At 35.0% G+C, this 17,626-nt stretch overlaps 1 protein-coding gene across 2 annotated transcripts in view; it reads left to right on the top strand.

Moving 5' to 3' along the window:
• The window catches only part of MTA3 (metastasis associated 1 family member 3), a 206,790-nt gene that overhangs the window by 132,994 nt on the left and 56,170 nt on the right, over positions 1-17,626 (top strand). The window lies entirely within an intron of this gene.

The following is a 17,626-nucleotide window of genomic DNA, read 5'->3' as shown; positions in this document are numbered from 1 at the left end:
TATTTAAATTCTTTGTTCTGCCTAGAGAACAATTTATACAACAACAGTATTGTAAAGACAAACAACTTTGAAAGATTTAGGATCTCTGATCTACATACTAACTAAACACAATTCCAGAAGATTCATGATGAAACATGCTACCTACCTCTTGTTAGAGAGGTGATAGAGTGTAGATTGAGGCTTTTTTGTTTTTTAACATAACCAGTGTGGGAATTTGTTTTGTTTGAATGTACATGTTTCTAGAGGGTTTTGTTTTTCTTGCTTTCTCAATATGTATTGTGCATGGGGGGGGGATATGAAAGGGAGGGAATTTGAAACTGAAAATAAAAGTGATTTTAAAAATAAATTCTATTAACCTGGGCATTTCATATTTTTGTACATATTCCTTTATTTGAATTCATCAGTTTTGTTGGAGTATAGTTGACCCATATTGTTTCTAGCTGACTTTATTTCTTAATTTGTTCTAATGTCCCCCCTTTTTTAATATTGATAATTTGATTTACCTTTTTTGTTTTTTAGTTGAAATATTAATTGGCTTATGAATTTTATTTTTTCCCTCTAAAACAGCTTCTGATTTTATATATCAATTTAATAATTTTTAAAATTTTGTTAATATCTCCTAGCTAGGGTTTTTTAATTTGTTGATTCTCCTAGTTTTGTTGCTGTTGTTGCATGCCCAGTTTGTTGTTCTGTTCTTTTGTTGACTGAAATGTTGATAGATATAAATTTTCCACTTAGGACTGATTTGAAGAAGTTTTGTTGGGGTAGGTAGGTGGTGCAGTGGATAGAGCATAGGCCCTGGAGTCATGAAGAGCTGAATTCAAATCCAGCCTCAGACACTTAGAAGCCACTCTGGGCAAGCCACTTAACCTGATTGCCTCCCTGCCCTTTCCCCTTACTCCCCCCAGAAAAAGAAAGAAAAGGTTTTGGTTGTGTTTGTCTTGTCATTTTCTTTAGTGATATTTTCTATTTTTTTATGATCTATTCTTTGACATAGAAATTCTCTAGTATTAAATTATTTAGTCTACAGTTTTTTTCAGTTATTTGGAGACCCTCTTTGAATATTTTTTGTTGCATTTTGGTGCATAAAAGGTGTATTTGGTATTTCTATTTTTCCCTACTTGTTTGTGGCATCTTTGTTACCCAGCACATACTTAATTTCTGTTTAAAGATGCTGGGAATATCTGAGAAATATGTATGATCTTAACCAATAATAATGAGAGATCTATCTAACTTTTCCAAAATTTTATTCCTGTCCTTTCTTTTTTTATCTTTTGGTTAGACTTGTCTAGTTTGGAGATTCATTGAGATCCCCCACTATTTATAATTTTTGTACTTATCTTTTAAAATTCAGCTTTATTTTTATTTCCCTGTCTGAGATATTGATGCGGTTTAGGGGTTCAGGGGTGCTGGGACCCCACAATCACAACACACAGGTCCTCCCCAAAAGAATTCGACCCAAGCTGCTTTCAGCCAAAGACAAGGTTTATTAGAACATCCATCATATTGGGCAGACTCTTAAGGAGTCTGAACATGGGTAAGCAGTGGCTAGATTATAAGAATCTAAGCATCTTAATGGAGACAAGATGGACCTTATATACAGAAAGACTGTGGGAGGGATCTAGGAGTGGCCAAGTAGTTTGGGGTGGCGGGAGGAAGGGCCTAAGGAGATCTGGATGGGAGTGGCTAGTAAACTGGGGTGAACAGAACTCCTGTGACCCGGACCTCATGGCCAAGGGAGAATAGAGCCTAACTAGGATTAAGGGTGGGAAATGACTGGTGCCATAGGGAGGTAAAACAATGGAGGGGAGATTGGGTGTAGCCATGATGAAAGGCCAGTTGATGTGATTATGGCCTCGGGAAAGCCAGAGATTTGGCCATGTGGGAAAGTCCAGGGTTTTTCCTTTCTGGGGTCCAGATCCCAACCCTATCAATATGACTGTTACAACTGCTTTTCAAAAAAGTTTACCTGAAACATAATTGATTTTGTTCAGTAATTATTTGAAATCTATACAAATTTATGTGTTTCAGCTGTTTGTTGTAAATAGTATAGTGTTGGATTCTGCTTTCTAATCCATTTTGCTATCCTCCTACATTTTCTGGGTGCATTCATCCCATCACTGGTAAAAGTAATGACTGCTAATTGTGTCTTTAGACTGTGAGCTCCTGGAGAGCAGGGAGTGTCTCTTGCTTTTCTTCCCATCTGCAGTGCTTAGCACAGAGCCTGGCACATAGGTGCTACTTAATAAATGTTTATTGACTTGACTTGTTACATTTCCTTTTATTCTATTGTTTTGTACTTTTCTATCTCTTCTCTTCCACCTCCGCTTCTTCTTTATCAAAGGGAGGATGTTGACATAGGGAATATGTTCAACCCTAGTGGTTAGTATTTGAAGCAGTCTGCTTTGTTCACCTACTCCTCTTCCCTTGCCTAGTCCCATTACAGGTACTTATTTGTAATTTCTTTCATTTTATTTCTGTCTTCCTGTGCCATTCTCTGAAGATAGATTTTGGTTTGCTTTTGACTAATCCCTCTCTGAGTACTTCCTTCCTCTTAATCCCCATTTCCACCTCTCTGCCTCTTCCTGATAGTTTAATGTATTTCTGTATTAACATGTGTGTCTTTTCCTTTCTATTGGCTGCCATCCTCCTATTCCAGCTGATGCTTACTTTGTCCTAGGTTCTGGCCAGAAACTCTGAGGATTGTCCCTTCCAGATTGATATTTTTGTGATGGTAAATTAGGCCTTCTTTTGTCTTAACTGTCACCTAGCTCTTAGTCACTGAATGGATGTGGCCTCAGGCAAAATGAGACCTGGGAAAGATCTTAATTTAAAAAGGCCAAGGTCACTCATTGTATCACCAGTCATCTTGACTTTTGTCCTGCCACTGGACTCCAGATGACTCTGGAGGTAGAGTGAGGCTGATGACTTTGTGCATCTCTGTCTCACTTAAATCCAGTTCACTTGCAAGTCAAGACAACTCACTCCCTTGATGTCATCTGCCCTCTTATAGAATGAAGGAGGAACTACTACCACCAAGACCACCCTCCTAATCCCCCCTCCTTTGTCCTGTTCTGATGAAAGTGAGGCTTGTATGTAGCCCCCACCCCCACCCCCAACCCTTCCTTAATGTTTATATAGACTTCTTTTCCCTAATTCAGATTATGTGAGTTAGTAAGTTTCAGCTCCTTCCTCCCTTATTTGTTTGGTCTTTGGATTTCTTGATCATTTTTAGGTCAAGGGCTCTTTCTTTCTTTCTTTCTTTCTTTCTTTCTCTCACTCTCTTTCTCTTTTTCTTTCTCTCTCTTTCTTTCTCTTTCTCTCTTTCTCTTTCTTGCTTTCTTTCTTTCTTTCTCTCTTTCTCTTTCTTTCTCTCTTTCTTTCTAAAAAATCCTTCCTGGAGTCATTGTGAGAACTGGGCTTTTTTTCATCCTGTCATTCTAAGCTCTTGAGAAGAATTTGAAGTGATGTCTTGAAAGTGTACATTAAGAATTCATTGTCAAGAAATGCTTTTTTAGTAGAGAAAGTTATATCTTTTAATAAGTGAAAGCAAACTTTTTGAAAAGCATATCTATGACATCAAAAGGATTGCTTTCATTTTATAATGTTGCTTACAGAATTGTTATGCATAAAAATACTTGAAAGGAAAATGGTATTTTTTAACTGCTTGTAACTGTTGATATACACTCTGAAGAAACACAACTCAAAGTACAAATGAAACAGTTCTGTAAACATTAGCTTGAAAAGTTTGTCTTCGTGGCAAGTTGCATACCCTGTCTATTGTATATACAAATACTTTCTATCATGAAATACGAAGGAGATGCTAGGTTGTGCAGCTGATACAGAACTGGACCCATAATTAATAAGTCCTGAGTTCAGATCCAACCTCAGATATGTACTTGCTTTGTTACCTGGGAAAGTCACTTAATCTCTATCTGCCTCAATTTTTTCATCTATAAAGTGGAAATAATAATAATAGCATGTGCCTCCCAGCATTGTTGTGAGGATAAAATTAAAGAATATGTGTAAAGTGCTTTGCAAACCTTAAAAGCACTGTATAAATGCTAATTTTTTCAAATAGTTACAAAAACAATTGACTTTATAAAAAATAGTCTATTAAATCAGTTATTTGCAAAATTATGTAATGGAATGGGTACAAGAGCTTACTGTGGTACATTGTAACTTCACAGGGACAAAGGACTCTGAAATAACAAAATTTGACCTTTTATTTTATGATAAAGACAAAGAAAATTCATCTCATAACAAATTTCTCTTGAGATTTTCATATTTTGTGATTTCTTTTAAACAAATCAGTACTGTGAACAAATCAATGCAAAGTCCTTGGATTCATTTTCTGATCCAAAACTATGAAGTGATTACATTTATGACAAGTTAGAGCTATGAAGAATAATTTGACATAATAATGTTTTGGATGTATTTTCCAATTTAAATTCCTGCTCTACAATGAAATGGATGAAAAGACCTTATTAATCACAACTCTCATGTTAAAGATCTATACATTTCAAAATATGAATGAATATAGAACCCATTTGTTATGGATAAATAGATAGGATATATTTGTTCAGACTCTATGTGAGCAAAATGGTTAAAAGACATTTTTGTGATAGTACTTTGAAATAGGCATTTGAACTTGAGTATCTTAATATGTTTTAACTACAGGTGAATAAGTGAATAAGCTTTCTTTGTCTAGCAAAGTGATATGGATTTTATTGCTAATTATAACATCTTATTTCCACGAAAGGGAGTTTTCTGACAAAATATTGATCTTGACTAGTAGTTGATAAAGGATGAAGAGTAATAGTAATCAATGACATATATTTGAGAAATTTTATATCAAAAAACAAGTCCACTCATATAATTATGGTTACATTAATAAGATATTTTAAACATACAAATTATTTTATCAAAAATATTGATCCAATTTTTTATTGTGTATCTTAGGCTTAGTTTTTTTTTAATTCAACTAAATTATTTCTGTCAATTTTTTAATGAAAATGTTGGGACTATGGCAGGGTTATTTTTTTTTTTAAAGAAGGGAGGACAACTCAGTATGAAATTTGGAAACCCCAGCAGTACAGAAAAACATGGAAAACATTTTTAGATGGTATAAATAATTTTGGAGATATGTGTCAGTACCTTTAAAAGAAAGGCCCTTTTTCTCTTTTCAAAAATAAAATCTAAAATATTTTGTTTTTTACAGCACAAAAATTTTTCCCAGTGTCTTTCCAATTCTCTCCCTCAAAATCCATAACTGTATGACAAATATTAATTTTTAAAGATTAGGAAAAACCAGAGACAAAAATCAACAAAACTTATCAATGCATTAAAAAAAGTCTGAAAATGTAAATATCATTCCAAACCTATGCATCTCCCATCTCTGCAAAGGAGTGAGATTAGTATATCTTCTAATATTTCTTCTTTGGAATTATCCTTATTCAACATAATTTTACAGCTTTCACTTTTGATTGTTTTTTCCATTTTCATGGTTGTAGTCAAGTTGTATATTGTTAGCTGTGCTTACTTCACTCTATGTCACTTCATATAAGTCTTTTCATGTTTCTCTATTCACATTTGTTTTTTTTAATATGTTCTATTCTCTTATATATATATGTATTTATAGCAATATTCTATTGCATTTATGTACCTAATTTTATTTAGTCACTCCCCAATCCATGGGTATCTACTTTGTTTCTAATTTTTTGCTACCAGAAAAAAATGTTGCTGTAAGTATTTTAGTGTACTTGGGAATTTTCTTATCAGTTACCTCTTGGGAGTATATGCATATTATGGAATCTCTGACTTAAAGGGTATTAACATTTTAGTAATTTGATTTGCACAGTTCCAAATTACTCTCCATAATGGTTGCATTTATTTGCTATCAATATGCATTTTTGTGCCTGTCTTCCCACAGCCCCTCCAACATTGACTATTCCTATCTTTTGTCATCTTTTTGCCAATTTACTGGATATAAGGTTAAACCTCAAGGTTGTTTTGATTTGCATTTTCCTTATTATTAGGGTAGAGATGGGTTTTTTTAACCTAAGGTCTATGGACCCAGGAGGTCACTGGAGTCAATGGATAGATTTCAGGGAGTCTGTGAACCTGGTGGGCAAAACAACAACAACAGAAACACACCAAAAAACCATTTGTATCTCAGTATCATTTATTTCCTTTGTAATCATATGTATTTTACTTTATTCCTTTAAACTAAATTTTGTTTGGAGTTTTTAAATGTTACCAGACTACCAAAGGGGTCTACAATACATGCAAAAAAGATACTATTGTTTGCTTGTTTTTGAAACTGGTTCTCCCTATCTTGCCCAGGTTAAAAGTCATGGTTTCAAATCAGCAAATTTTCCTGGAAGCTTTAATATGCTCCATTTCCAACCTCAGCAGCTTTGCCTCTCTTTAGGCAACTTGGTGAACCATCTACTCTCCTAAGTTCACCATGTTAGTGCCAGATTTAGTACAGACACCTAATCAGATCAGCATACTATAGCTTAACTTCTGAGGTGAAGAGATCAGCTAACTTCAGCCTTCCCAGTAACAGGGATTGTAGATGTATAAAAGAAGTGAAAAACCCTTGCTTTAGAGCCTTAAAGAAAATGACTGGGAATCTATTGTGTTCTGACTCAGGTAAGTAATACCGTAAGCAGATATATTTGATGATTTGATTGTGAGGGTTATTTTATGGATTGTGAGCGTTTGCCAAACAACATACAGAAAAGCTTTTGGCTTTATCACAGTATGAGCTTTGAGCATGATGGTCTAAATTGACTCTCCATGTTGAATAAAAATAGACTGGCATCATGTTTCAGTAATTTTGTTCACGTATACTGATTCTCTTTTCAATAGAAATGATGTTTCGAGCCCACATTTTCTGGCAGCTAGTAACATTTTAAAAAATATATTATTAGTGATGGAATTTTAACTGAGAAAACAGATGGCAGAAGAAAACTGTGTATTTTTGCAGAACAGAAAGCGAGAAATGCATGGCCAAGTCTTCCCTGTCAATCTTTCTCCTAAAATGCTTCCATTTGTCAGCTCCATCTGTTGTAGAATCCATGAAATATGACAATACTTTCACAATTGTTTAGCAGAGGTAGCATATTGTATTGATTTTGTTGTGGTTGCTGAGATTTAAATTTCAGTGAGATTAACAATTAGTATCTATGTTTCTAAAAAAAAAATATACTGCGACAAGGTAGTAGAGGAAGCTCTGCGTTTTTAATATTTTGCTTATAAATGGTAATGTCATGAGCTGCTAAGGATTTCTTTCTCTTCCCTTAGATTTTGTCTTCTGGATTTATTTAAGGTAGTTTAAAGTCAGGTTAAACAAAAAATGCCTAATATGTATTAGGTCTAAACAAATACAGGACCTTCATTGAACTGTTCATACCCTTTGTCCCTGTAATACTATGGCTAGGTCAAAGACAGAACAAAGGGCCTTGTATATACTAAAATAATTCAGTCACATTTTTGATAGTAACTATAAACTGAAAACAAAGCAGATGCCTGTTGATTACAGAAAGACTGAAAAAACTGTGACATGAAATATGATGAAATGCTTTTGCACCAAAAGAAACAATGAATATGACAAAATCAGAAATAATGGGAAAAAGTGTGATATAGATCAAAGTAAGCAGAATATGTAGTATAATATCCATAACTACAATAATGCAAATGAAGCAATTAAAAAGCAACTGGCTTTAATTTTTTGATAATACTATTAATTAAGAAAGAATAATTTTAATAACCATTCTTGATTCCCAAAATCATTTGGCAAAACATATCTCCCTTTTTCTAGTATAAGTGCTGTTGAATGTTTAGTATATTTTTATGTGTAATCAATCTTTCAGGCATTTTTGCTTGATTACTTTCCTTTGCTATAGTCTGTTCAGTTCAGGGGGCATACCTGGAAACAACTATGCTGTAAAACCACAGAGATAAAAACTTTTTTGAAAGAGTTGTTGATATACAAAGTATACTCACTAGGATTTTTAAGACATTTCATTTAAAGAAACAATTTTTTTTATCATTCATCTTATTTCCAATTATAATCACTATAATTCATTTCATTGATTACAGCCTTTTTAGATTAAAAGTCTAGGATCTAATTTGGAAAGAACATTTATCTACCATTATCTAGAAGAATGTGAAATACTCATTCATGGACTGGGAAGTGTTATGTCAGCTGAGAATAGCTCAACTGAATCAATTACTTCCAATTCTTTTTCAGAGCTGTTGCTAATTGTAAAATACTTTCTATATCTTGAGTAATTTCTGCGTCACAGTAAATTCGGCGTTGTCCTCTTAAACAGATCTGTGATTTCATCAGTGAAGATCTTCCTCCTTGAGATGCAGAATGCAGCCTATGCTTGCTTGTTCATCCTGTATTATTCTTGCATATTGTCTTGTATCAGCACTCAATGTGCTGGATCCTTCCTTGCTCCTGACTTCTGAAGGATATCTCTGAAATACAGTGTCCATCAGTTGTCTGATGCTGTGATTATCTACTACTTCATTCCATATTTTCTTTGTAATTCCTCGTTTGTACTGTTTTGTGGCCTAACTCATACCCACCCTTCTCTTTCATTCTGTATGTGTGTATCTCTCACTGTTATATATCCCAGTGTGTATATAATCGCGCTCTCTCTCTCTCTCTCTCTCTCTCTCTCTCTCTCTCTCTCTCACTCACACACACACACACACACACACACACACACACACGACACTTCAAATGGAGGGTAAGTTGCATCCAGAATTGAAAACAGCAGGAAAACAGGCTTTTGGATGTTGCATTGTTTCTTTAATTACCTCAAACATCTTCCTAAATACAAAGATTTATTTATTAATACCAGTATTTTACTTGTATTCTTGTTTCTACTCTTTGCCTTTGCTAAGGAAAAACTTTGAACCATCCTTCCATTTAGCATCAACTTTCTTCTTTCTTTCTTTTCCTTTTTTCATTTGTAGCAAGAATGTGAAGATATATATACTTCAACTCTCCTAAGAATATGACCATTCCTGTTATCTTTTGGAAAAGGACTTCATATTTAGAGTATAGAATCAAATTAAAGTTTACAGATGGTCTAAAAATTGTATGATTTATAACACCCTCCTTTTTTCTATCACTCTGAAATTGTCATTACAAGAGCAGAAGTGGATGACACAGGACTGAGGGCCATTCTGTATTTTTCTTTGCTTTTAATTTATCACCTCATAGCTACGAGGTGACTGTTAATGAGACTTTCTGTAGTTAACTAGGCTAGAGGTCTTTAATCTTTTTAGTGGCTGTGATATTCTCTAATCTGTTTGATTACACACACCATTAGCAAAAAAATTTTTCATCATAGAACCTCTGGTATGTGTTTCTTTATAAATTATATATGCCTGTACTACTGTCTATTATAAAACATAGAAAAATAGAATTTTAGAAAGGAGATGAATGCAATGAGTTTGAGCAAACTTTGAGAGGTAGTGGAGGATAGAAGGTCCTGGTGTACTATGGGTCCATGGGGTCACGAAGAGTCAGGTACAATTGAATGAACAACCACAAAAATGAGGAGATAAAGATGGAATATAATTATTTTTTTAAATTAATGGTACCACAGCTGTTTTTGCTCTTACAACAGATACTTCTACTCACAGGTAGTAGTCTACTAAATGTAGACTACTGGAATAGTCTTTCCAGAGGTTAGAGCATACTCTCTAACAGTTTGGTATCCTGATGACTGGAATTTTTACTGTAGGTATCTAGGTTGTGGGAAGGTCATAATTGCTTTGAGGGCTAATGTCTAGCTTAGAAGTGAGGAAGGTATTCTCTTTCAAAGTGTTGGGAGGAGTAGAGTGAGAGAGACTGTTCAAGGACAATTTGAATGAAGGGTAGTTATGTTGGTTGTATTGGAGATAAGCCCCAGAATTGATTATTGGAGGGAAGAAAGGATATGTCCTGTCTTCTCACTCTCTGATTGTTTGATTATGTGCCACACACCTTTTAGGGGTTAACTTTGTACTCCTTACATTGCAGACCACTGGACTATTGTACAGCTCTCTCCAGTTTCATGTTGATAACGTTAATCACTGCTTTTGATGTTTGGTTATTGTCATTTCTGAGTCCACCTAACTATTCTGTCCCATATTTTTCCATATTGTCCACAAAGATAATGAGATTTTTTCAAATACTTTTCTAAAATTCAGGTATACTTTGTCTATGGCATTGCCTTGACAACAAAAGTTGTTAATTTAGAATGATCTATTTTTTTAAAAAAGTATTACGTTTCAAAGTGTAAAATTTGTAGTTTTACTGATTTTTTTAAAAAGTAGTCATTTATTAATATACCTGCTTTTCTAACAGAAAAAAAAAATTTAAACCAAACCGAGAAAGAGACTGCTGTTTAAAAGCATTATGCATCAGTTCATACCTATAACCCTCTACTGAAGATGGGAGAGTAATGTCATTCTTTGTTTTCTAGAGCCAAAATTGGATCATATTGCCATAGCTTTAGAGCTAGAATGGTTCTCAAAGTTCACATAATCCATTCTCCTCTTTTTGTAGATGTGGAAAGGAAGATCCTGAGAAATGAAGTGACATCAGCTTTTTTTTTTCCTTTAATGAACCCATCCTGGAAGAAGTAATTACTTTTTCCCCTTGTAAACGCTCTCAATTATTAGAAAAAATTTCTAGGAATCAAAGTTAAATATACTAAGCTATGGTCTGAAGATTTTACCATCTTTACTGTTTAAAAAATGGGGATATTTGTTTATCTTCATTCCTGAAGCACATCTTCCATTTGCCACAGTTTTCCCCAAATCACCAAAAGCAATCACATGTGGTTTTAAATCTTTGAAGACCACAATTTTTTCTCTTACCATTTTATCACCTGTCTTTCAATTCAACAATTCAGTTCAAACATTTCTTAAGTTACTCTATGTGCAAGTCACAGTGGAGGCAGAAAGGAAGGAAAACAAAACAAAAGAAAAAGTCTTTACCCTCAAGGAACTTTTTTTTTTTTACTAGAAGATAAAACTTGGTAGGTTACATACAGAGTAATTCCAGTAGAGCCAGTGTTACCAGCTGAACACCAGGAGAGGTCTCATGTAGAAGGTGGTATCTGAACTATATCTTGAAGGAAGCTAAGTATTTTAAGAGATGAAGTGGAGAAGATCCTACAATCCAGACATGAGGAACCATCTGCATGTGAGCAGAGAAGCAGTTGATGGCATTATTGTCTGTGGTGTAGGCCAATTTGACTATAATGTAGAGTTCATGAAAGGGAATAATGTGAAACAAGGCACGAAAGGTAGGTGGGAGTCATTTGTAGAGGTACTTAAATGTCATGCTGAGGATTTTGCATTTTATCCTAAAAGCTATTGAAGATTTTGAATAGGAAAGTGGAAAGATTATATCTGTGTTTTGGGAATATCAGTTTGACAGATAATGGAAGATGAATTAGATCTTTGATTTCAATTCTGTCTTAATCATTTGTTTTCCTGTTCTCTTTGTTGAAGATTGATATCATTGATGCTAAATACCTGAGGCAAAATTAGAATTGAATATTCAGCCTTCTCTATCATTCATTATCATTTTCTCATTCATCTATAAAGAGACCAAATCTCTTCTTTGATCTTCATATTTCAACCAACATTGTTTTTGTTTATTTTAAGTAAATTTTATTGATATCTTTTGGATTTTTAAAATTTATTTTATTTTTAATTCATGGAACAAAACAAGCCTTTCCATAACACATTACAATAAAAAAGATTGCACATGAAACTGCAAATCTACCATGTACAACTTGCTATTCCCTCCAAATATACAGCAAAATTGTCATGTCTTTTTTTTTCTTCTCTCCTTCCCCTCGCCACCCTAGAGATGACTACTGTTAGACAGAAATAGGTATATGTATGTAAAATTATTACTTTATTTTTTTCCAATTACATGTGAAGATAGTTTTCAGCATTCACTTTTTTTTTCAATTTTCTTTTTTATGAGGCAATCAGAGTTAAATGACTTGTCCAGGGTTAGACAGCTAGTAAGCGTCAGATGTCTGAGGTTGGATTTGAACTCTGGTTCTCCTGACCTCAAGGCCTGGTGCTCCATCAGCATTCACTTCTATAAGATTTTGAGTTCCAAATTTTTTCTCCCTCTCCCTCCCCAAGATGACAAGCAATCTGATATAGATTATGTATGTATTATCACATTAAACATATTTCCACATTAGTCATTATATAGTTCTATTTATCAGTTCTTTCTCTGGATGCAGATAGCATCTTTCTTTATATGCACTTTATTTTTAATTTGTGTATTTTTGATAGTCTAAATAACTTAGTCGCTCAAAGTCATTCTTAAAAGAATATTGCTGTTACTATAAGCAATGTTCTCTTGGATCTGCTCATTTCACTCTTTATCATTTCATGCAAGTCTTTCCATGCTTTTCTGTCTTTTGTTTTTATGTGATCTAACTCTCCGAGGGCATCCTCTGTCCTTCTCCCTCCAAAACTCCATCCCTTATAACAAAGAATACAAAGATGTAGGGTTGTGCAAAACTCACCAACATATTAATAAAAGTCTGGCATTGTATGCAGTATTCCACACCTCAGAGTCACTCAGCACTTCAAAGAAGTAGGGGTGGTAGGTAGTACTTTCTCATAGCCCTGCTGTACTCAGTAACTTAAAAAAAAATTTTCATTAAATTTAATTACATGTAAACAAAAAATTTTAACATTCATTTTTTAAAAGTTTGAGTTCCAAATTCTTTCCCTTCTTCCCAACCTCTGCCTTTAGAAGGCAAGCAATTGGATATAGATTACATACAGTCATGCAAAACATTTCCATGTTAATCATGTTGCAAAAGAAAATGCAGACCAAAAAACCCAAGAATAATAAAGTAAGCAAAAAATAAAATATATTTCTATTTGTATTCAGACACTATCAGTTCTTTTCTCTGGGAGTGGATAGCATTTTTCATCATAAGTCCTTTGAAATTGTTTTGGATTGTTGTATTGCTGACAATAGCTGTCATTCATGGTTGATTATCATACAATATTGCTATTACTGTGTACAATATTCTCTTGGTTCTGCTCATTTCATTTTACATCAGTTCACAGAAGTCTTCTCACATTTTTCTGAAAGCATCATGCTTGTCATTTCTTATAACATAATAGTATTCCATCACAGTCTTGTTCAGCCATACCCCAATTGATAGGTATCCCTTCAATTTCCAATTCTTTGCTATCACAAAAAGAACTGCTATAAATATTTTTGTACGTATAGGATCTTTTCCTTTTGCTTTGATGTCCTTGGATTACAGACCTGGTAGTGGTATTTCTGGGTCAAAGAGTATGCCCAGTTTTATAGCCCTTTGGGGATTGTTCTAAATTGCTCTCCAGAATGGTTGTATCAGTTCACAATTCTCCCAGTAATGCTTTAGTTTCTCTAGTTTTCCACATTCCCTTCAACATTTATCATTCTGCCCAATAATTTTTAAAAATAAATTTTATTGATATATTGTTTTATTACTAGAATTTCCCCCTGTGTCCCTTCTCCTCATCGTCCCAGAGAACTATCCCATATCACAAATGACGTTTCTTTTAACAAACAAAAAAGAGGAAGAAAAGACCAAAAAATTAGCTAAGCTAAATAATACTTCAAAAAAAAATCTAAAAATGTATGTATCCATCTACTTCTTACTGCTGCAAAGAAGTAGGGTAGGGATGTCTTCTCATATCTGTTCCTGGGAGCCATCCTTGTTCTTTGTAATTTTGCAACATTCATTTTGATTGTTTTGTACATTTGTACATTTAACCTTCATATTGTCACCAATGTTGTTTCAAAAACTTTTTGTTATCTTTGCCATTCATAGAATCACAAAACTTCAAAGTCAAAAGAGACTTCAGGGCCATTTAGTGCAATTCTTACCTAAAAGGAATCGTCACTATAAACACATTTGACAGGTGGTCATCTAGCCTCTGCTGAAAGAACTTGAAATGGAACCCACTATGTCGCAAGGTCTTCTTACATCCTGTACCCCAACACATTCTCTTCCATCCAGTGACATGGACTATCTGGCTTTTTCACAAAAAGACACTCCATCTCTCAGCTCCAGACATTCTCTATGGCCATCCTCCATACCTGGAATACTCTCCCTCTTCTGTTCTGGCCTTCACTGACTCCTTCTTAATTCTAGTACTGTTTTCTTTTATTCATTTCCTATTTATCCTGTGTATAGCTTGTTTTGTATATATTTGTTGACATCTTATCTCTCCCATTAGATTGTAAGCTCCTTGATGGCACGGACTGTCCTTTGCTTCCATTTTGAATCTCTGTTGTTTAGCACTGTGTCTGGCACATAGTAGGCACTTAATAAATGTTAATAGATTGATCCCAAGGCAACCCATTCCACTTTTGAACAGTTCCACTTATTAGGAAGCCTAAATTTTTCTTTCTGCAGTTTCTACACTTGCTCCTTGTTTTGCTTCCTGGAGGCAAACAGAATAAGTCTAATCCCTTCTCCATGTGACAGACCTTCAAATACTTGAAGATAGCTATAATGTCCCTGCTGAATCTTCTCTTTTTCAAGATAAACACCCCTAATTCTTTAATTGATCCTTTTATGTTTCGGGACCCTTTGCCATTCTGGTTGCCCTCTAGATTACAATGTCCTTCCTAAATTCTGGTTCCTAGAATTTAAAATTTTTCACTGACTTCCCCAATTCCATTAATCAGTTCTGATGTATCATGCTGTGGAGACTAAACCCTGCTTGCCCTACTTTGGAAGTTGTTTAGCTTCCCCAGGTCTACATGCTGTGCCTCTTCCAAAACAGCCAAAATTCACCTTGGTTTCATTTGCTTCCATATCACACTCTTTACTCACATGGAGCTTACAATCTACAGAAGACCTCAGATGTTATTCAGAATAACTGCTATAATCTTTTCTTTTTTTTAAAAAAAAATAAGATATGCCCTTCTATAACTACAGTCTTTTCACAAAACACATTCAGCCACTTTCTACATGTAATACATAAGAGACTGAATTTATTACTTGCATTAAGATACCTTTTTTGTTTTGTTTTTTTGGGCATGGCTAATGTTGAGTTCCACATTAATGTAATGTAATGGTTTTTATTTTTCCTGCCTTTCCCAGTGTGTTGATGAGAAGGAGATGGGATGAAGAAAATTCAGAACTGACGATTAAATTTTAAAAAATTTTAAATAAAGAAAATGTTTAAAAACTATCTAGTCAACATTATTATTTATAGAACACATTGAGCTCAGTATTGCCCATTTGTTTTCAGTGTTGTCTTGTATGTTACTGGTCTTCCCCACTGAAATTCTTCTTGTGTCATACTCACTACTTTTGTGATATCTGGTTTGGAGGATACACAATTTTCTCTTTCTTTTTTTTTTAATTTTAATTTGATTTTTTTTATTTTTAACATGTGTTTTTAAAACTTCGGGTTACAAATTTTCTCCCTTCCTCCCTCCCGACCCACCCTCATTGAAAAGGCAAGCATCTCAGTACAGGTTATAGATGTGTAGTCATGCAAAACACTTCCATAGTAGTCCTGTTGTAAAAAACTAAGTATATTTCCCTTCATCCTGTCCTACACCCCATTTATTCTAGTCTATCTTTTGACCCTGTCCCTCCTCAGAAGTGTTTGGTTTTGATTATCCCCTCCCCCAATCTGCCCTCCCCTCTATCAACTCCCTGCTCTCTTCTCCCCTTCCCCCCTTATTTTCCTGTACGGTAGGATAGATTTCCATACTCCATTGTGTATGTCATTCCCTCCTTAAGCCAAATCCTATGAGAATAAGATTCACTTATTCCCTGTCACCTTCCCCCATTTCCCCTCCACTGTAAAAGCCTCTTCTTGTCTGTTTTATGTGAGATATTTTACCTCATTCTACTTCTCCCTTTCTCCTTCTCCCAATATAATCCTTTTTAATCTCTTAATTTTATTTTCCAGACATCACCCCTTCATCTTCAACTCATCCTGTGCCCTCTACCTATCTATCTATACGTACATATAATTTTTTCCCCTCCCACTACCCTAATAATGACAAAGGACTCATGCGTTACAAATATCATCTTTCCCTGCAGGAATGTAAACAGTTCAACCTTAATAAATCTCTTATGATTTCTCTTTCCTGTTTACCTCTTCCATGTTTCACTTGAGTCTTGTCTTTGAAGGTCAAATGTTCTATTCAGCTCTGTTCTTTTCCACAGGAATGCTTGAAAGTCCCCTATTTCACTGAATGACCATTTTTTACTGTGAAGGATTATACTCAGCTTTGCTGGGTAGGTGATTCTAGGTTGTAGTCCTAACTCCTTTGCCCTCCGGAATATCATACTCCATGCCCTCCGGACCCTTAATGTAGAAGCTGCTAAATCTTGTGTTATCCTGATTGTGTGTCCACAGTACTTGAACTGTTTCCTTCTGGCTGCTAGCAATATCTTCTCCTTGACCTGGGAATTCTGGAATTTGGCTACAACATTCCTAGGAGTTTCCTTTGGGGATCTCTTTCAGGAGGTGATTGGTGGATTCTTTCAATTTCTATTTTGCCCTCTGGTTCTAAAATATCAGGGCAGTTTTCCCTTATCGTTTCTTGACAGATGATGTCTAGGCTCGTTTTTTGATCATGGCTTTCAGATAGTCCAATAATTTTTAAGTTCTCTCTCCTGGATTTATTTTTCTTTGTTGGTTGTTTTTCCAATGACATATTTCACATTCTCTTCTATTTTTTCATTCCTTTTGATTAGTGTTACCGTGCTTTGATTTCTCAAATTGTCCCTCTCTTCCAATTTCCCCATTCTAATTTTTAAGGAAGTATTTTCTTCAGTAAGCTTTTGGACTTCCTTTTCCATTTGGCCAATTTTGCTTTTGAGGGCATTCTTCTCCTCATTGGCTTTTTGTAACTCTTTTGCCATTTAGGTTAGGCTATTTTTTAAGGTGTTATTTTCTTCAGTATTTTTTGGGTCTCCTTTAGCATCACTGTCAGTTTCCCTCTACTTCTCTTACTTGCTTCTCAGAATCCTTTTTGGGCTCTTCCGTGGCCTAGGACCAATTCATGTTTTTCTGGGAGGCTTTGGATGTAGGAGCTTTGGCTTCGTTATCTTCCTTTGGTTGTATGTTTTGATCTTCTTTGTCATCAAAGTAAGATAATATAATCTGACTCTTTTTGTGCTGCTTGCTCATGATCCCGGCCAATTACTTGAGTTATAAACTCATTGTTAAGGTAGGAGTCTGTTTCCAGTGTGGAGAATGTACTGTCCCAAGCTTCAGGGGTTTTGTGCAGCTGTTTTTGAGATACGTCTAGGGACCTGTAAATTTTCAGTTCTTCCAAGGTGCTATGATCAAGGGAAAGGTGTTTACTCCTTTCCTGGCCTGTGCTCTGGTCTATGAGCACTCTTTTCTGTCTTGGAACTGTGATGAGGGTTTCTTCTTCACAGTCACTACTAGCTTCACCATGCCAGTGCTCCTCCTTGCCCCAGGACTGCCACCCAGAACTGTGACCCATATCCAGGCATAGGCAAAGCAAGAGAATACTGCATCAGCAAAGAGATCCCTGCAGTCCCCCTCAGCCAATTGATTCCCCCTCAGT

This window comes from Vombatus ursinus, unplaced genomic scaffold (genome assembly GCF_900497805.2).
Source record: "Vombatus ursinus unplaced genomic scaffold, bare-nosed wombat genome assembly UNPS02014778.1, whole genome shotgun sequence".
Taxonomy (NCBI): Eukaryota; Metazoa; Chordata; class Mammalia; order Diprotodontia; family Vombatidae; genus Vombatus; species Vombatus ursinus.
Note: the sequence above shows the minus strand (reverse complement) of the source record. Positions and strands in the feature narration are given on the sequence as shown.